The sequence below is a fragment of the Hyla sarda genome, unplaced genomic scaffold (assembly GCF_029499605.1).
Source record: "Hyla sarda isolate aHylSar1 unplaced genomic scaffold, aHylSar1.hap1 scaffold_222, whole genome shotgun sequence".
NCBI classification, from domain to species: domain Eukaryota; kingdom Metazoa; phylum Chordata; class Amphibia; order Anura; family Hylidae; genus Hyla; species Hyla sarda.
This window is the reverse complement of record NW_026608895.1, coordinates 227439-247922: the sequence shown is the minus strand read 5'-3', so window position 1 is coordinate 247922 and position 20484 is coordinate 227439. Positions and strand designations below refer to the sequence as shown.

General features: G+C 43.8%; 6 non-coding genes and 1 pseudogene across 6 annotated transcripts; all 7 read right to left on the bottom strand.

The window, feature by feature from the left end:
• Positions 1–4141: 4141 nt before the first annotated feature.
• LOC130320732 (U2 spliceosomal RNA) lies at positions 4142–4332 on the bottom strand. Its single transcript, XR_008866585.1, has one exon. It is a non-coding gene; the product is annotated as a U2 spliceosomal RNA (small nuclear RNA).
• A 2085-nt stretch (positions 4333–6417) lies between these two features.
• Positions 6418–6608, bottom strand: LOC130320730 (U2 spliceosomal RNA). The gene has a single exon (XR_008866584.1). It is a non-coding gene; the product is annotated as a U2 spliceosomal RNA (small nuclear RNA).
• A 2091-nt stretch (positions 6609–8699) lies between these two features.
• Positions 8700–8890, bottom strand: LOC130320729 (U2 spliceosomal RNA). The gene has a single exon (XR_008866583.1). It is a non-coding gene; the product is annotated as a U2 spliceosomal RNA (small nuclear RNA).
• Positions 8891–10979: 2089 nt separating this feature from the next.
• On the bottom strand, positions 10980–11170 carry LOC130320728 (U2 spliceosomal RNA). The gene has a single exon (XR_008866582.1). It is a non-coding gene; the product is annotated as a U2 spliceosomal RNA (small nuclear RNA).
• Positions 11171–13253: 2083 nt separating this feature from the next.
• LOC130320727 (U2 spliceosomal RNA) lies at positions 13254–13444 on the bottom strand. Its single transcript, XR_008866581.1, has one exon. It is a non-coding gene; the product is annotated as a U2 spliceosomal RNA (small nuclear RNA).
• Positions 13445–15518: 2074 nt separating this feature from the next.
• Positions 15519–15709, bottom strand: LOC130320726 (U2 spliceosomal RNA). The gene has a single exon (XR_008866580.1). It is a non-coding gene; the product is annotated as a U2 spliceosomal RNA (small nuclear RNA).
• Positions 15710–17800: 2091 nt separating this feature from the next.
• Positions 17801–18005, bottom strand: LOC130320818 (U2 spliceosomal RNA; annotated as a pseudogene).
• Between the last annotated feature and the right edge of the window lie 2479 nt (positions 18006–20484).

Sequence of the window (20484 nt, the reverse complement as noted above, 5' to 3'; positions counted from 1 at the left end):
GTGAGGTAAGCATCTTTTAGATCGACTTTTATCATCAATCGTTTTCCATAACATGTCTCTTAGAAGATGGATGCCCTCCATCTTGAAATGGCGATATATTACTAAATTGTTTAATGTTTTAAATTTATTACTGGGCGATAGCCAGCATCCTTCTTTTTCACTAGAAAAAGATTGCTTACATAACCTGGAGAATTTAGGGGTACCTGAATAATGGCTTGTTTGGTCAGAAGGTCTTTTATTTCCAATTCTATAAGATTTTGATCCTCCACAGAAAAATGAATGGGAGGAGGAGGAAGAGTTTGAGATGGAATAGTAATGAATTCTATCAGATAACCCTTTGTTGTATTGATAATCCATTGGTCGGAAGATATCCTTTCCCAAAAATGGGAAAAATTTAGGAGTCTTCCGCCCACTGGGGGAAGGAAAGAAGTTGTTAATTGTGCACTTACCTGTTGGTCTGGAACGGGTGTTGAATCTTTGTCCCCTTGGTCTCCATGTTCGACCTCGATAAGGGAAAAAGGGTTGGGGTTGAGGTTGTGGTTGGGGAGGGGGGATGGAATAGGCAGCTCTGTCTGTGTAAGCGGGGCCTCTATATTGTGCTCTGAATTGAGTGTGACGGCCGGGAAAACGACCCCTGCTTCTCCCGGCCCTTCCAAAAACCCTAGTGGGAAAGACTTTTTTCAATGACACCTGGGCTTTGTCCAGTGTGGAAAATAAGCCCACGTACTTAGAAATTTCTTTGATAAAATTGTCACCGAAAAGGTGATTATCCACATCCGTGGATGTAGGAGTGGGAGCCAAATAGGTTAGCTGTGGGTCTAATTTTAATAAAATAGATCGTCTTCTCTCTATACAGAAGGCCTCATTTATGCTACCGAACAAGCAAATAGTCCTTTGTATCCATCCCCTAAGGGAGTCATTGTTAATAGGGTTGCCAGTTTTAAATGCCTCTTCGGACATTTCCATAATACGAGTCAATGGGCCCAGTAAATCTAAGAACTTATCCTGACACAGTTTAAAACTGCGGTCAATTCCTTTAATAGGATTTTTTCCCGATTTTTGTATGAATCTAGATAAAATAGGATCAATATCGGGAGTAGCTGAGGAAGCTGTGGATAAAGTGGGACGTGGGCACTCGGCCCTAAGTTTATTCCTGGCTTTATTGTCCATGTTTTTACGTAGCCAGAGACAAATAAATTTGTCTACCTCAGCAGATGGGGTCCACTCTCCGGATCTGGGGTGAACTATTTGGGAGGGATCAAAGTAAGGAATGCCTTGACTATCTACCACCTTAGAACTAGAAGGTGTACTGTCATCACAATAAACATCACCCTCAATTTCAGTAGGTAAGTATGAGGGGTCATTTCCATCCGTAAAATCGGAGTCATCAACAAGTTCCCCATCATCTCGTTCTCCATTATAATATTCATAGGTTTCATCGTAAACATATTCCTCAGATATAGGTATATCAGATGTAATATTAACCCGTGTATCATTATACTCCTCCCGGCTAGAGGGTCCTGGATGTTGTGTGGTAACATCAGTATGACTGCACTTTTTAAGCAGATTATCATCATCATTTTGACCTTTTTCTTTGAAAATAGTTTTTCTATGTTTTTTAGGTAATAGGTCATCATGGGAAGAAAGTCTCTTTTTTGTATGACTATGGGAACTCAGGGATTGGTGTGCCAGTTGTGCTGAAGATTGAGATATCGCTCTGGCTACAGAGTCTGCAATGGTTTCTTGAACCGCTGCCATGGCATTATTAACGGCAGTGTGCACAGATCTAGAGACTGAATGGTCCACCAATAATTGTAGTTGGTCATTGATAATAATGTCAGAATTAGAGGACTTTTGCTGTTCAGTAGACATAGTGAAATAGTAGGGCACTTAGTATAATTATTTCCAAAATTAATATATGTTGAAATTAATATATGTGAATATCCAGGAAATAATTAATTAAATATATATAAGTAAATTGTAATACTGTAGTCCTAAAAAGGACAAGATAAGACAGAAACCCCCGAGAATAAAGTAAAAATTATTATTCTAAAGACAGTATATCACTATTGTGAGGAGAAGTGTCACAGGGAGGATTCCTGTCAGGCGAGCAGCGCGCGTCTGACAGGAACGGCTCGAGCGCAGCAAGTGAGAACCACTTGCGCCGAGTTCTCGCGAGACTTAGAAGCAGTCTCGTACAGGGGAAACTGAGGAGGTGCGCGATGTATTAATGGCCGCCGGAGAGTAGCGGGACCACAAGAGCGCACGACAAAGGTAATGTATAGTCAAATTAACCGGAAAGTTAAGATAAAGAAAATAAAAATGAATGTTTAAATCTATACCCGCAGCCGGACAAGGGATAGTAATGGCGTAAGACAGGAAAGATAGATAGACAGAGAATACAGTAGTAATGGAAGGAAAATATCTACTAGAATATATAATTGTATGTTATAAAATTGAATGTACACAGTGATACTTATCTGGCTGCAAGCAGCAAAGAAGAGGAAGAATATGCTTTACCTGAACCTTATATATGGGATCCTGTATTCTCATTGGTTACATTTATCTAGCAAGTTAGGTGGTCACACCTGTACGTTTCACATTGTGTGTAAAGTTTTTTCTTGTGGAATTTAACTGTTTATGGGCTGCTATATGTCTGCAGTAAAGAAGAACAATGCATATAATGCAAGCCTCCTGTCTTGTTATAAAATCTCCTGTTGCTTCTATGAAGGCCATAATAGACGACATCACCAAACAGCTCCATAGTCACATACACAGCAAAGGAGAGATGTTGTTTACACCTAGTGATGTCAGTGGTATTGAGTGACATCACAGCACAGTGCTAAGGCTCCTGGGCCTGGACACAGCAGCGGCTGCAATATCTCAACGGAGAATACGTTTATATATATGTGTGTGTGTGCGCGTATATATATATATATATATATATATATATATATATATATATATATTTCTCCGCCGAAATCACTTTTAAACCCATTTCCACCTTTTTTTCCCTTCTCTTCCTCTTACTTTTTTTCACGTTTTTTTACGTTTTTCTCCTTTTCGCCTCTTTTCTGGGCGTATTATTCTTCTTTTTTTTCTTTTTTTCCGTCTAATGCATACCCCATCAGTGCAGCTATGCTTATTCAATACCGCCAGCAGATGGAGACACTGGGGGATAATTTTCTAAGGATTTATACTGATTTTTCCTGTCTGAATTTGTCGCACAGAAAGTTGCAGGCCAAATATGTGTGACATTTCTGCGACTTTAGCTTCTAGAGCATTTTTACAACATTATACATAGGTGCTGAATACATAAAAAGCGACTGTTCAGCGACAGACAAGTCGCATCGGCTGAAAGTAGGCCAGAATGTCAGTCCATGTTGGAGCAGGTTTAGATACAGTCTAAAGTATAGATCTCAAAGTCTGTGCACAGAATTTAGCAAGGGCCTCGCACCTTCTGATGCATCAGGTAGGTGCACAATAGCATAGCCTAACCCTCTGTACTTTGGTCTATATTGATGCGGGACATAGACAGCCAGCTGATGACCAATCCATTAGTGCAATGGATGGCTGGAAGCATTTGTCTTTGCCTTTGCAATACCACAGAAGCAATGCATGGTCAATGTACAGCAATGACACACCTGTGTGAACAGCCAGGAGACCCCCCCCCCCCCCAAGTTATGTTACATAGTTACATAGTTAGTACGGTCGAAAAAAGACATATGTCCATCAAGTTCAACCAGGGAATTAAGGGGTAGGGGTGTGGCGCGATATTGGGGAAGGGATGAGATTTTATATTTCTTCATAAGCATTAATCTTATTTTGTCAATTAGGAACATTCAGCACCCACCCGCTATCAAGGCAGCTGCCTATCATGTCATGCCCTACCTGCACAGGTGTGCTGGCTACTCAAATGATCCAATTAAGGAGGCCATTTAGTCAGCAGCAGCAGAAGTCCTGTGCCTGGACGCTCCAACAGCGGCCAGACACAAGCAGAAGCAGAAGCAGCAGAAGCAGCAGCAGCACCACCTTTTGTTTTTTGGCTGCAGCAGCAGCAAGGCCCACAGGGCTGGCTAGCTGGCTAGCCAGCAAGCAGGTAGCAATGAAAGTAGGAATCTTTCTTTTTAACCCTGTAAGGGGGTGGTGCACTGTACCCGAAGATACTGCCATATCGGGTCAATGCATAGGGCGACGGAAGCAAGCTTCGAAATCGGCCCCCGTTCTCAAAAATCCATTTAATATATGGTCCCCAGATAGGGGACGTATCAGATATTAAACTGATAAGAACAGATACTACACTTGATCTTAGCCAAAAGGCCGAGAAGCGATAACCGTGAAAGGGGCGGACCCAACAAGGTGCCCTTCATGGGCACTATCACTGCTTGCTGTCAGGGAGGCTGCCAGACAATTTTCCATGCACACTCTGGGCTGGGGGGCAGTCAACCACCAGTACACACAGCAGAACCTAAACCCATACCATTATTGCTAAGCAGCAAGACAGGGGCCCATTGCACTCCCACGGGGCCTTTTTAAATGCAATCCATAACCCGGATTTGCCAGGAACCCTTCTTACTCCTCCTACTTGCATGTGACACTGGGCTTAGGATCTGCATAGGAAACACACACACAAGCACACACCTACCTTTGTTGCCTGCAGATGCCTCCTTGGCTGTCCCCAAACGGTATCAAACCAACACCCACGGGAAGCTGTAAGCATAGAGGACATGCCTGCACCCCATTGGACTGTGTGGGTTAAACCCGGGTTATTTGACAACCTATGGCGGTGATGGTTCTGCTCAGGCAGAGCAGTGCTGATGCTCCTCATAAAGCTGTCGCTGCTGTGAAGGTTCTAGGTGACATCACAAATCCCTATGGTTACATACACAACAAAGCTGGGTTGTTGTTGTTTACACTCTGCAAGGCCTGTGGAAGTGAGTGACATCATAGCACTGTAGTTCTGAGGGTTCTAGATGGATGCAACAATCTCCTGTTGCTTCTATGAAGGCCATAATAGACGACATCACCAAACAGCTCCATAGTCACATACACAGCAAAGGAGAGATGTTGTTTACACCTAGTGATGTCAGTGGTATTGAGTGACATCACAGCACAGTGCTAAGGCTCCTGGGCCTGGACACAGCAGCGGCTGCAATATCTCAACGGAGAATACGTTTATATATATGTGTGTGTGTGTGCGCGTATATATATATATATATATATATATATATATATATATATATTTCTCCGCCGAAATCACTTTTAAACCCATTTCCACCTTTTTTTCCCTTCTCTTCCTCTTACTTTTTTTTCACGTTTTTTTACGTTTTTCTCCTTTTCGCCTCTTTTCTGGGCGTATTATTATTCTTTTTCTTCTTTTTTTTCGTCTAATGCATACCCCATCAGTGCAGCAATGCTTATTCAATACCGCCAGCAGATGGAGACACTGGGGGATAATTTTCTAAGGATTTATACTGATTTTTCCTGTCTGAATTTGTCGCACAGAAAGTTGCAGGCCAAATATGTGTGACATTTCTGCGACTTTAGCTTCTAGAGCATTTTTACAACATTATACATAGGTGCTGAATACATAAAAAGCGACTGTTCAGCGACAGACAAGTCGCATCGGCTGAAAGTAGGCCAGAATGTCAGTCCATGTTGGAGCAGGTTTAGATACAGTCTAAAGTATAGATCTCAAAGTCTGTGCACAGAATTTAGCAAGGGCCTCGCACCTTCTGATGCATCAGGTAGGTGCACAATAGCATAGCCTAACCCTCTGTACTTTGGTCTATATTGATGCGGGACATAGACAGCCAGCTGATGACCAATCCATTAGTGCAATGGATGGCTGGAAGCATTTGTCTTTGCCTTTGCAATACCACAGAAGCAATGCATGGTCAATGTACAGCAATGACACACCTGTGTGAACAGCCAGGAGACCCCCCCCCCCCCCCATGTTATGTTACATAGTTACATAGTTAGTACGGTCGAAAAAAGACATATGTCCATCAAGTTCAACCAGGGAATTAAGGGGTAGGGGTGTGGCGCGATATTGGGGAAGGGATGAGATTTTATATTTCTTCATAAGCATTAATCTTATTTTGTCAATTAGGAACATTCAGCACCCACCCGCTATCAAGGCAGCTGCCTATCATGTCATGCCCTACCTGCACAGGTGTGCTGGCTACTCAAATGATCCAATTAAGGAGGCCATTTAGTCAGCAGCAGCAGAAGTCCTGTGCCTGGACGCTCCAACAGCGGCCAGACACAAGCAGAAGCAGCAGAAGCAGAAGCAGCAGCAGCACCACCTTTTGTTTTTTGGCTGCAGCAGCAGCAAGGCCCACAGGGCTGGCTAGCTGGCTAGCCAGCAAGCAGGTAGCAATGAAAGTAGGAATCTTTCTTTTTAACCCTGTAAGGGGGTGGTGCACTGTACCCGAAGATACTGCCATATCGGGTCAATGCATAGGGCGACGGAAGCAAGCTTCGAAATCGGCCCCCGTTCTCAAAAATCCATTTAATATATGGTCCCCAGATAGGGGACGTATCAGATATTAAACTGATAAGAACAGATACTACACTTGATCTTAGCCAAAAGGCCGAGAAGCGATAACCGTGAAAGGGGCGGGCCCAACAAGGTGCCCTTCATGGGCACTATCACTGCTTGCTGTCAGGGAGGCTGCCAGACAATTTTCCATGCACACTCTGGGCTGGGGGGCAGTCAACCACCAGTACACACAGCAGAACCTAAACCCATACCATTATTGCTAAGCAGCAAGACAGGGGCCCATTGCACTCCCACGGGGCCTTTTTAAATGCAATCCATAACCCGGATTTGCCAGGAACCCTTCTTACTCCTCCTACTTGCATGTGACACTGGGCTTAGGATCTGCATAGGAAACACACACACAAGCACACACCTACCTTTGTTGCCTGCAGATGCCTCCTTGGCTGTCCCCAAACGGTATCAAACCAACACCCACGGGAAGCTGTAAGCATAGAGGACATGCCTGCACCCCATTGGACTTACCTGTGTGGGTTAAACCCGGGTTATTTGACAACCTATGGCGGTGATGGTTCTGCTCAGGCAGAGCAGTGCTGATGCTCCTCATAAAGCTGTCGCTGCTGTGAAGGTTCTAGGTGACATCACAAATCCCTATGGTTACATACACAACAAAGCTGGGTTGTTGTTGTTTACACTCTGCAAGGCCTGTGGAAGTGAGTGACATCATAGCACTGTAGTTCTGAGGGTTCTAGATGGATGCAACAATCTCCTGTTGCTTCTATGAAGGCCATAATAGACGACATCACCAAACAGCTCCATAGTCACATACACAGCAAAGGAGAGATGTTGTTTACACCTAGTGATGTCAGTGGTATTGAGTGACATCACAGCACAGTGCTAAGGCTCCTGGGCCTGGACACAGCAGCGGCTGCAATATCTCAACGGAGAATACGTTTATATATATGTGTGTGTGTGCGCGTATATATATATATATATATATATATATATATATATATATATATATTTCTCCGCCGAAATCACTTTTAAACCCATTTCCACCTTTTTTTCCCTTCTCTTCCTCTTACTTTTTTTTCACATTTTTTTACGTTTTTCTCCTTTTCGCCTCTTTTCTGGGCGTATTATTCTTCTTTTTCTTCTTTTTTTTCGTCTAATGCATACCCCATCAGTGCAGCAATGCTTATTCAATACCGCCAGCAGATGGAGACACTGGGGGATAATTTTCTAAGGATTTATACTGATTTTTCCTGTCTGAATTTGTCGCACAGAAAGTTGCAGGCCAAATATGTGTGACATTTCTGCGACTTTAGCTTCTAGAGCATTTTTACAACATTATACATAGGTGCTGAATACATAAAAAGCGACTGTTCAGCGACAGACAAGTCGCATCGGCTGAAAGTAGGCCAGAATGTCAGTCCATGTTGGAGCAGGTTTAGATACAGTCTAAAGTATAGATCTCAAAGTCTGTGCACAGAATTTAGCAAGGGCCTCGCACCTTCTGATGCATCAGGTAGGTGCACAATAGCATAGCCTAACCCTCTGTACTTTGGTCTATATTGATGCGGGACATAGACAGCCAGCTGATGACCAATCCATTAGTGCAATGGATGGCTGGAAGCATTTGTCTTTGCCTTTGCAATACCACAGAAGCAATGCATGGTCAATGTACAGCAATGACACACCTGTGTGAACAGCCAGGAGACCCCCCCCCCCCCCATGTTATGTTACATAGTTACATAGTTAGTACGGTCGAAAAAAGACATATGTCCATCAAGTTCAACCAGGGAATTAAGGGGTAGGGGTGTGGCGCGATATTGGGGAAGGGATGAGATTTTATATTTCTTCATAAGCATTAATCTTATTTTGTCAATTAGGAACATTCAGCACCCACCCGCTATCAAGGCAGCTGCCTATCATGTCATGCCCTACCTGCACAGGTGTGCTGGCTACTCAAATGATCCAATTAAGGAGGCCATTTAGTCAGCAGCAGCAGAAGTCCTGTGCCTGGACGCTCCAACAGCGGCCAGACACAAGCAGAAGCAGAAGCAGCAGAAGCAGCAGCAGCACCACCTTTTGTTTTTTGGCTGCAGCAGCAGCAAGGCCCACAGGGCTGGCTAGCTGGCTAGCCAGCAAGCAGGTAGCAATGAAAGTAGGAATCTTTCTTTTTAACCCTGTAAGGGGGTGGTGCACTGTACCCGAAGATACTGCCATATCGGGTCAATGCATAGGGCGACGGAAGCAAGCTTCGAAATCGGCCCCCGTTCTCAAAAATCCATTTAATATATGGTCCCCAGATAGGGGACGTATCAGATATTAAACTGATAAGAACAGATACTACACTTGATCTTAGCCAAAAGGCCGAGAAGCGATAACCGTGAAAGGGGCGGGCCCAACAAGGTGCCCTTCATGGGCACTATCACTGCTTGCTGTCAGGGAGGCTGCCAGACAATTTTCCATGCACACTCTGGACTGGGGGGCAGTCAACCACCAGTACACACAGCAGAACCTAAACCCATACCATTATTGCTAAGCAGCAAGACAGGGGCCCATTGCACTCCCACGGGGCCTTTTTAAATGCAATCCATAACCCGGATTTGCCAGGAACCCTTCTTACTCCTCCTACTTGCATGTGACACTGGGCTTAGGATCTGCATAGGAAACACACACACAAGCACACACCTACCTTTGTTGCCTGCAGATGCCTCCTTGGCTGTCCCCAAACGGTATCAAACCAACACCCACGGGAAGCTGTAAGCATAGAGGACATGCCTGCACCCCATTGGACTTACCTGTGTGGGTTAAACCCGGGTTATTTGACAACCTATGGCGGTGATGGTTCTGCTCAGGCAGAGCAGTGCTGATGCTCCTCATAAAGCTGTCGCTGCTGTGAAGGTTCTAGGTGACATCACAAATCCCTATGGTTACATACACAACAAAGCTGGGTTGTTGTTGTTTACACTCTGCAAGGCCTGTGGAAGTGAGTGACATCATAGCACTGTAGTTCTGAGGGTTCTAGATGGATGCAACAATCTCCTGTTGCTTCTATGAAGGCCATAATAGACGACATCACCAAACAGCTCCATAGTCACATACACAGCAAAGGAGAGATGTTGTTTACACCTAGTGATGTCAGTGGTATTGAGTGACATCACAGCACAGTGCTAAGGCTCCTGGGCCTGGACACAGCAGCGGCTGCAATATCTCAACGGAGAATATGTTTATATATATGTGTGTGTGTGCGCGTATATATATATATATATATATATATATATATATATATATATATATCTCCGCCGAAATCACTTTTAAACCCATTTCCACCTTTTTTTCCCTTCTCTTCCTCTTACTTTTTTTTCACGTTTTTTTACGTTTTTCTCCTTTTCGCCTCTTTTCTGGGCGTATTATTCTTCTTTTTCTTCTTTTTTTTCGTCTAATGCATACCCCATCAGTGCAGCAATGCTTATTCAATACCGCCAGCAGATGGAGACACTGGGGGATAATTTTCTAAGGATTTATACTGATTTTTCCTGTCTGAATTTGTCGCACAGAAAGTTGCAGGCCAAATATGTGTGACATTTCTGCGACTTTAGCTTCTAGAGCATTTTTACAACATTATACATAGGTGCTGAATACATAAAAAGCGACTGTTCAGCGACAGACAAGTCGCATCGGCTGAAAGTAGGCCAGAATGTCAGTCCATGTTGGAGCAGGTTTAGATACAGTCTAAAGTATAGATCTCAAAGTCTGTGCACAGAATTTAGCAAGGGCCTCGCACCTTCTGATGCATCAGGTAGGTGCACAATAGCATAGCCTAACCCTCTGTACTTTGGTCTATATTGATGCGGGACATAGACAGCCAGCTGATGACCAATCCATTAGTGCAATGGATGGCTGGAAGCATTTGTCTTTGCCTTTGCAATACCACAGAAGCAATGCATGGTCAATGTACAGCAATGACACACCTGTGTGAACAGCCAGGAGACCCCCCCCCCCCCCATGTTATGTTACATAGTTACATAGTTAGTACGGTCGAAAAAAGACATATGTCCATCAAGTTCAACCAGGGAATTAAGGGGTAGGGGTGTGGCGCGATATTGGGGAAGGGATGAGATTTTATATTTCTTCATAAGCATTAATCTTATTTTGTCAATTAGGAACATTCAGCACCCACCCGCTATCAAGGCAGCTGCCTATCATGTCATGCCCTACCTGCACAGGTGTGCTGGCTACTCAAATGATCCAATTAAGGAGGCCATTTAGTCAGCAGCAGCAGAAGTCCTGTGCCTGGACGCTCCAACAGCGGCCAGACACAAGCAGAAGCAGAAGCAGCAGAAGCAGCAGCAGCACCACCTTTTGTTTTTTGGCTGCAGCAGCAGCAAGGCCCACAGGGCTGGCTAGCTGGCTAGCCAGCAAGCAGGTAGCAATGAAAGTAGGAATCTTTCTTTTTAACTTTGTAAGGGGGTGGTGCACTGTACCCGAAGATACTGCCATATCGGGTCAATGCATAGGGCGACGGAAGCAAGCTTCGAAATCGGCCCCCGTTCTCAAAAATCCATTTAATATATGGTCCCCAGATAGGGGACGTATCAGATATTAAACTGATAAGAACAGATACTACACTTGATCTTAGCCAAAAGGCCGAGAAGCGATAACCGTGAAAGGGGCGGGCCCAACAAGGTGCCCTTCATGGGCACTATCACTGCTTGCTGTCAGGGAGGCTGCCAGACAATTTTCCATGCACACTCTGGGCTGGGGGGCAGTCAACCACCAGTACACACAGCAGAACCTAAACCCATACCATTATTGCTAAGCAGCAAGACAGGGGCCCATTGCACTCCCACGGGGCCTTTTTAAATGCAATCCATAACCCGGATTTGCCAGGAACCCTTCTTACTCCTCCTACTTGCATGTGACACTGGGCTTAGGATCTGCATAGGAAACACACACACAAGCACACACCTACCTTTGTTGCCTGCAGATGCCTCCTTGGCTGTCCCCAAACGGTATCAAACCAACACCCACGGGAAGCTGTAAGCATAGAGGACATGCCTGCACCCCATTGGACTTACCTGTGTGGGTTAAACCCGGGTTATTTGACAACCTATGGCGGTGATGGTTCTGCTCAGGCAGAGCAGTGCTGATGCTCCTCATAAAGCTGTCGCTGCTGTGAAGGTTCTAGGTGACATCACAAATCCCTATGGTTACATACACAACAAAGCTGGGTTGTTGTTGTTTACACTCTGCAAGGCCTGTGGAAGTGAGTGACATCATAGCACTGTAGTTCTGAGGGTTCTAGATGGATGCAACAATCTCCTGTTGCTTCTATGAAGGCCATAATAGACGACATCACCAAACAGCTCCATAGTCACATACACAGCAAAGGAGAGATGTTGTTTACACCTAGTGATGTCAGTGGTATTGAGTGACATCACAGCACAGTGCTAAGGCTCCTGGGCCTGGACACAGCAGCGGCTGCAATATCTCAACGGAGAATACGTTTATATATATGTGTGTGTGTGCGCGTATATATATATATATATATATATATATATATATATATATATATATATATTTCTCCGCCGAAATCACTTTTAAACCCATTTCCACCTTTTTTTCCCTTCTCTTCCTCTTACTTTTTTTTCACGTTTTTTTACGTTTTTCTCCTTTTCGCCTCTTTTCTGGGCGTATTATTCTTCTTTTTCTTCTTTTTTTTCTTCTAATGCATACCCCATCAGTGCAGCAATGCTTATTCAATACCGCCAGCAGATGGAGACACTGGGGGATAATTTTCTAAGGATTTATACTGATTTTTCCTGTCTGAATTTGTCGCACAGAAAGTTGCAGGCCAAATATGTGTGACATTTCTGCGACTTTAGCTTCTAGAGCATTTTTACAACATTATACATAGGTGCTGAATACATAAAAAGCGACTGTTCAGCGACAGACAAGTCGCATCGGCTGAAAGTAGGCCAGAATGTCAGTCCATGTTGGAGCAGGTTTAGATACAGTCTAAAGTATAGATCTCAAAGTCTGTGCACAGAATTTAGCAAGGGCCTCGCACCTTCTGATGCATCAGGTAGGTGCACAATAGCATAGCCTAACCCTCTGTACTTTGGTCTATATTGATGCGGGACATAGACAGCCAGCTGATGACCAATCCATTAGTGCAATGGATGGCTGGAAGCATTTGTCTTTGCCTTTGCAATACCACAGAAGCAATGCATGGTCAATGTACAGCAATGACACACCTGTGTGAACAGCCAGGAGACCCCCCCCCCATGTTATGTTACATAGTTAGTACGGTCGAAAAAAGACATATGTCCATCAAGTTCAACCAGGGAATTAAGGGGTAGGGGTGTGGCGCGATATTGGGGAAGGGATGAGATTTTATATTTCTTCATAAGCATTAATCTTATTTTGTCAATTAGGAACATTCAGCACCCACCCGCTATCAAGGCAGCTGCCTATCATGTCATGCCCTACCTGCACAGGTGTGCTGGCTACTCAAATGATCCAATTAAGGAGGCCATTTAGTCAGCAGCAGCAGAAGTCCTGTGCCTGGACGCTCCAACAGCGGCCAGACACAAGCAGAAGCAGAAGCAGCAGAAGCAGCAGCAGCACCACCTTTTGTTTTTTGGCTGCAGCAGCAGCAAGGCCCACAGGGCTGGCTAGCTGGCTAGCCAGCAAGCAGGTAGCAATGAAAGTAGGAATCTTTCTTTTTAACTTTGTAAGGGGGTGGTGCACTGTACCCGAAGATACTGCCATATCGGGTCAATGCATAGGGCGACGGAAGCAAGCTTCGAAATCGGCCCCCGTTCTCAAAAATCCATTTAATATATGGTCCCCAGATAGGGGACGTATCAGATATTAAACTGATAAGAACAGATACTACACTTGATCTTAGCCAAAAGGCCGAGAAGCGATAACCGTGAAAGGGGCGGGCCCAACAAGGTGCCCTTCATGGGCACTATCACTGCTTGCTGTCAGGGAGGCTGCCAGACAATTTTCCATGCACACTCTGGGCTGGGGGGCAGTCAACCACCAGTACACACAGCAGAACCTAAACCCATACCATTATTGCTAAGCAGCAAGACAGGGGCCCATTGCACTCCCACGGGGCCTTTTTAAATGCAATCCATAACCCGGATTTGCCAGGAACCCTTCTTACTCCTCCTACTTGCATGTGACACTGGGCTTAGGATCTGCATAGGAAACACACACACAAGCACACACCTACCTTTGTTGCCTGCAGATGCCTCCTTGGCTGTCCCCAAATGGTATCAAACCAACACCCACGGGAAGCTGTAAGCATAGAGGACATGCCTGCACCCCATTGGACTTACCTGTGTGGGTTAAACCCGGGTTATTTGACAACCTATGGCGGTGATGGTTCTGCTCAGGCAGAGCAGTGCTGATGCTCCTCATAAAGCTGTCGCTGCTGTGAAGGTTCTAGGTGACATCACAAATCCCTATGGTTACATACACAACAAAGCTGGGTTGTTGTTGTTTACACTCTGCAAGGCCTGTGGAAGTGAGTGACATCATAGCACTGTAGTTCTGAGGGTTCTAGATGGATGCAACAATCTCCTGTTGCTTCTATGAAGGCCATAATAGACGACATCACCAAACAGCTCCATAGTCACATACACAGCAAAGGAGAGATGTTGTTTACACCTAGTGATGTCAGTGGTATTGAGTGACATCACAGCACAGTGCTAAGGCTCCTGGGCCTGGACACAGCAGCGGCTGCAATATCTCAACGGAGAATACGTTTATATATATGTGTGTGTGTGCGCGTATATATATATATATATATATATATATATATATATATATTTCTCCGCCGAAATCACTTTTAAACCCATTTCCACCTTTTTTTCCCTTCTCTTCCTCTTACTTTTTTTTCACGTTTTTTTACGTTTTTCTCCTTTTCGCCTCTTTTCTGGGCGTATTATTCTTCTTTTTCTTCTTTTTTTTCTTCTAATGCATACCCCATCAGTGCAGCAATGCTTATTCAATACCGCCAGCAGATGGAGACACTGGGGGATAATTTTCTAAGGATTTATACTGATTTTTCCTGTCTGAATTTGTCGCACAGAAAGTTGCAGGCCAAATATGTGTGACATTTCTGCGACTTTAGCTTCTAGAGCATTTTTACAACATTATACATAGGTGCTGAATACATAAAAAGCGACTGTTCAGCGACAGACAAGTCGCATCGGCTGAAAGTAGGCCAGAATGTCAGTCCATGTTGGAGCAGGTTTAGATACAGTCTAAAGTATAGATCTCAAAGTCTGTGCACAGAATTTAGCAAGGGCCTCGCACCTTCTGATGCATCAGGTAGGTGCACAATAGCATAGCCTAACCCTCTGTACTTTGGTCTATATTGATGCGGGACATAGACAGCCAGCTGATGACCAATCCATTAGTGCAATGGATGGCTGGAAGCATTTGTCTTTGCCTTTGCAATACCACAGAAGCAATGCATGGTCAATGTACAGCAATGACACACCTGTGTGAACAGCCAGGAGACCCCCCCCCCCATGTTATGTTACATAGTTAGTACGGTCGAAAAAAGACATATGTCCATCAAGTTCAACCAGGGAATTAAGGGGTAGGGGTGTGGCGCGATATTGGGGAAGGGATGAGATTTTATATTTCTTCATAAGCATTAATCTTATTTTGTCAATTAGGAACATTCAGCACCCACCCGCTATCAAGGCAGCTGCCTATCATGTCATGCCCTACCTGCACAGGTGTGCTGGCTACTCAAATGATCCAATTAAGGAGGCCATTTAGTCAGCAGCAGCAGAAGTCCTGTGCCTGGACGCTCCAACAGCGGCCAGACACAAGCAGAAGCAGAAGCAGCAGAAGCAGCAGCAGCACCACCTTTTGTTTTTTGGCTGCAGCAGCAGCAAGGCCCACAGGGCTGGCTAGCTGGCTAGCCAGCAAGCAGGTAGCAATGAAAGTAGGAATCTTTCTTTTTAACTTTGTAAGGGGGTGGTGCACTGTACCCGAAGATACTGCCATATCGGGTCAATGCATAGGGCGACGGAAGCAAGCTTCGAAATCGGCCCCCGTTCTCAAAAATCCATTTAATATATGGTCCCCAGATAGGGGACGTATCAGATATTAAACTGATAAGAACAGATACTACACTTGATCTTAGCCAAAAGGCCGAGAAGCGATAACCGTGAAAGGGGCGGGCCCAACAAGGTGCCCTTCATGGGCACTATCACTGCTTGCTGTCAGGGAGGCTGCCAGACAATTTTCCATGCACACTCTGGGCTGGGGGGCAGTCAACCACCAGTACACACAGCAGAACCTAAACCCATACCATTATTGCTAAGCAGCAAGACAGGGGCCCATTGCACTCCCACGGGGCCTTTTTAAATGCAATCCATAACCCGGATTTGCCAGGAACCCTTCTTACTCCTCCTACTTGCATGTGACACTGGGCTTAGGATCTGCATAGGAAACACACACACAAGCACACACCTACCTTTGTTGCCTGCAGATGCCTCCTTGGCTGTCCCCAAATGGTATCAAACCAACACCCACGGGAAGCTGTAAGCATAGAGGACATGCCTGCACCCCATTGGACTTACCTGTGTGGGTTAAACCCGGGTTATTTGACAACCTATGGCGGTGATGGTTCTGCTCAGGCAGAGCAGTGCTGATGCTCCTCATAAAGCTGTCGCTGCTGTGAAGGTTCTAGGTGACATCACAAATCCCTATGGTTACATACACAACAAAGCTGGGTTGTTGTTGTTTACACTCTGCAAGGCCTGTGGAAGTGAGTGACATCATAGCACTGTAGTTCTGAGGGTTCTAGATGGATGCAACAATCTCCTGTTGCTTCTATGAAGGCCATAATAGACGACATCACCAAACAGCTCCATAGTCACATACACAGCAAAGGAGAGATGTTGTTTACACCTAGTGATGTCAGTGGTATTGAGTGACATCACAGCACAGTGCTAAGGCTCCTGGGCCTGGACACAGCAGCGGCTGCAATATCTCAACGGAGAATACGTTTATATATATGTGTGTGTGTGCGCGTATATATATATATATATATATATATATATATATATATATATATATATATTCTCCGCCGAAATCACTTTTAAACCCATTTCCACCTTTTTTTCCCTTCTCTTCCTCTTACTTTTTTTTCACGTTTTTTTACGTTTTTCTCCTTTTCGCCTCTTTTCTGGGCGTATTATTCTTCTTTTTCTTCTTTTTTTTCGTCTAATGCATACCCCATCAGTGCAGCAATGCTTATTCAATACCGCCAGCAGATGGAGACACTGGGGGATAATTTTCTAAGGATTTATACTGATTTTTCCTGTCTGAATTTGTCGCACAGAAAGTTGCAGGCCAAATATGTGTGACATTTCTGCGACTTTAGCTTCTAGAGCATTTTTACAACATTATACATAGGTGCTGAATACATAAAAAGCGACTGTTCAGCGACAGGCAAGTCGCATCGGCTGAAAGTAGGCCAGAATGTCAGTCCATGTTGGAGCAGGTTTAGATACAGTCTAAAGTATAGATCTCAAAGTCTGTGCACAGAATTTAGCAAGGGCCTCGCACCTTCTGATGCATCAGGTAGGTGCACAATAGCATAGCCTAACCCTCTGTACTTTGGTCTATATTGATGCGGGACATAGACAGCCAGCTGATGACCAATCCATTAGTGCAATTGATGGCTGGAAGCATTTGTCTTTGCCTTTGCAATACCACAGAAGCAATGCATGGTCAATGTACAGCAATGACACACCTGTGTGAACAGCCAGGAGACCCCCCCCCCCATGTTATGTTACATAGTTACATAGTTAGTACGGTCGAAAAAAGACATATGTCCATCAAGTTCAACCAGGGAATTAAGGGGTAGGGGTGTGGCGCGATATTGGGGAAGGGATGAGATTTTATATTTCTTCATAAGCATTAATCTTATTTTGTCAATTAGGAACATTCAGCACCCACCCGCTATCAAGGCAGCTGCCTATCATGTCATGCCCTACCTGCACAGGTGTGCTGGCTACTCAAATGATCCAATTAAGGAGGCCATTTAGTCAGCAGCAGCAGAAGTCCTGTGCCTGGACGCTCCAACAGCGGCCAGACACAAGCAGAAGCAGAAGCAGCAGAAGCAGCAGCAGCACCACCTTTTGTTTTTTGGCTGCAGCAGCAGCAAGGCCCACAGGGCTGGCTAGCTGGCTAGCCAGCAAGCAGGTAGCAATGAAAGTAGGAATCTTTCTTTTTAACCCTGTAAGGGGGTGGTGCACTGTACCCGAAGATACTGCCATATCGGGTCAATGCATAGGGCGACGGAAGCAAGCTTCGAAATCGGCCCCCGTTCTCAAAAATCCATTTAATATATGGTCCCCAGATAGGGGACGTATCAGATATTAAACTGATAAGAACAGATTTTTTTTTTTAACTTGACTACCCTTACGGGGGCAACTTTATTAAAAATTAAATAATGTTAACAAAGTTGTGCAAATATGTCAATAAATACAGTTACATATAAATAACATATTTACAACATATTAAAACATAAAATGGGCACTTGGTGGCTTTACAAGATAGAATTCCATTCTTTTAAAAACCATTTTCTAGATAAAAGCGGAAATCTCTTCTTGTCTAAAAGATAGTACTTGTACATTTCATAAAAACAGATAGATAAAATGTCCTTCACAGATAAAACCTCATGCTTGAACAATAAAATATTCCTGGCCTTCCACAGAGCTGCCTTCACACAGTTTATGATCTTCCATGCAATAGTCTCTTGAGTCCATGTTGGGCATTCCAGGCAACCATAAAAAACCACTGCAATATTTAAGTCTTTTAGTCCAGTTATCCTTTTTACCAGAGGGAGTATCTTTGTCCATATTTTCTGCGAGTAAAAACAAGTCCATATTAGATGGTGCACGGTCTCCTCTTGTCGGCATCCCTCCCTCGGGCAGGTTGCAGAGTTGGATAATCCTCTTCGGTGCTGGAATGCCCGGCATGGAAGACACTCGTGTGCGCAGCTCCAGGCCAGGTCCTTCTGTGAATTAAAAAGATAATTAATACTCAACATCTTCCAAATCTGTATACACTTCTGTTCGTTAAAATTTTTGATGGGAGTCACGGTACTGGTTTCTTTTATTTCCTTTAGTAGTTTTTTGCTATTGCACAGATCCTGAACACTTTTACCTTTAAAATTATATAAGTTTAAAATTTTTCCTAAAATCATGTATTGAGGGGGTAAATTCAAAGAATAAGGGCAACTTAAAACTGTAGAAAACCAGCCGTTCCTCCGCATAAAATAACCAGTATTAAAACGAACAAAATAAGACCAGTAGCTATCTTTAAAAACAGTAGTAAAACACATGCTAAAAAACTTTATTAAAAGGAAAGCTTTAAAATCTGGAAAATCCTTACCGCCCCTGGAGTTCGGTTTTATCACAATTTGTCTCTTTAATTTTTCGCTCTTAGAACTCCAAAAGAAAGTAAAACAAGCTTTTGTTATTTTCTTTAGAACCATTTCGGGGGGTGGGAAAACCAGACTTAAATACAATAAAATAGGTAAAAGCACCATTTTTGTAATTAAAACCTTCCCTTCCATTGTAAGTTCTCGCATGTTCCACATACATATTTTCTTATTTATTTTTTGAGCCACCAAGTCCCAGCTATTAAAACCATTATTAGACTCGTCAAAGGAGACACCTAAAATCTGCACCGACTCAGACACAGGGACGGGCACATCATACAAAGGCATTCCGCCTATGTTTAAAATGTTACTTTTGTTAAAATTGACTTTAAAACCGGAGGCACAATTAAAATATTGAATCTGTTTTAGCGTCTTCTGAAGCGATGGGGTGTCCCTGCAAAACACCGCAACATCGTCCATGTACCCCACTACCTTCGCCTCTAGTCCCCCTCCTCCTGGCAGGGGGACTCCATGGATCTGCTTATCCTTTCGTATTGTACATAAAAGAGGCTCTATTGCGCAAATGAAGAGTAGTGGGGACAAGGGACACCCCTGCTTCACTCCGGAATTTAAAATCACGCCCTGTGTCTTAAAACCATTTACTAAAATTTTACTAGTACAGTTATCATAAAAAGCTCTAAGAGACAATAAAAAGCCATCAGGTATACCCATTTTCTCTAAAACCTTAAAAAGATAAAAATGCGACACCCTGTCGAAAGCTTTTTCAAAATCTATGGATAAAACCGCCAGCTTTCCTTTTCTTAATTTGGTGTCGCTAATTACATCCTTTAAAAGGTTTAGGTTCTCCCATAAACTCCTCCCAGGCACCCCACAGACTTGGTTTGTATGAATTATTTTATGGATTACGTTCTTTAAGCGGTTAGCACACAGTTTCGCCATTATTTTATAGTCGCAGTTCAGAAGGGTGATTGGTCTCCAGTTTTTGAGTTCCGACCGGTCTCCCTTTTTGAATAGCAGGGAGACATCACCCTTCTTCCATGAGCCTGGGAGGATTTTAGACTTAAAGACTTCCGTAAAAAGGGAGAACAAATCTTCTTTTAAAATACCATAAAAAGTAACATAAAATTCAATGGGTATACCATCCGGCCCAGGCACTTTACCTGTTTTAAAACTCTTGACAGTCTCTAAAATCTCCTGCTCTGAAATATTCTGCAATAAAAAAGACTGTGAGACAGGATCTAAAAAATTGGTGATCTCCTTTAACGAGTCATTCATAAAACATTCATCAATGTGTTTTACATTAAAAAGATCCGCATAAAACTCTTGCACCTTTTTTAAAATACCCTGTACATCATTCACTCCTTCAATGTTTTCTATTAACCTTCTATTTTCATGTATTTTCTTAAAAAAATACCTGGAGCAGGTCTCGTTTTCCTCAAGATGCTGTATTCGAGACCTAAAGATAATTTCTTTTCCTTTCTGCTCCAGGCACTTAGTTATTTCTTTTTTAAGATCATGTACC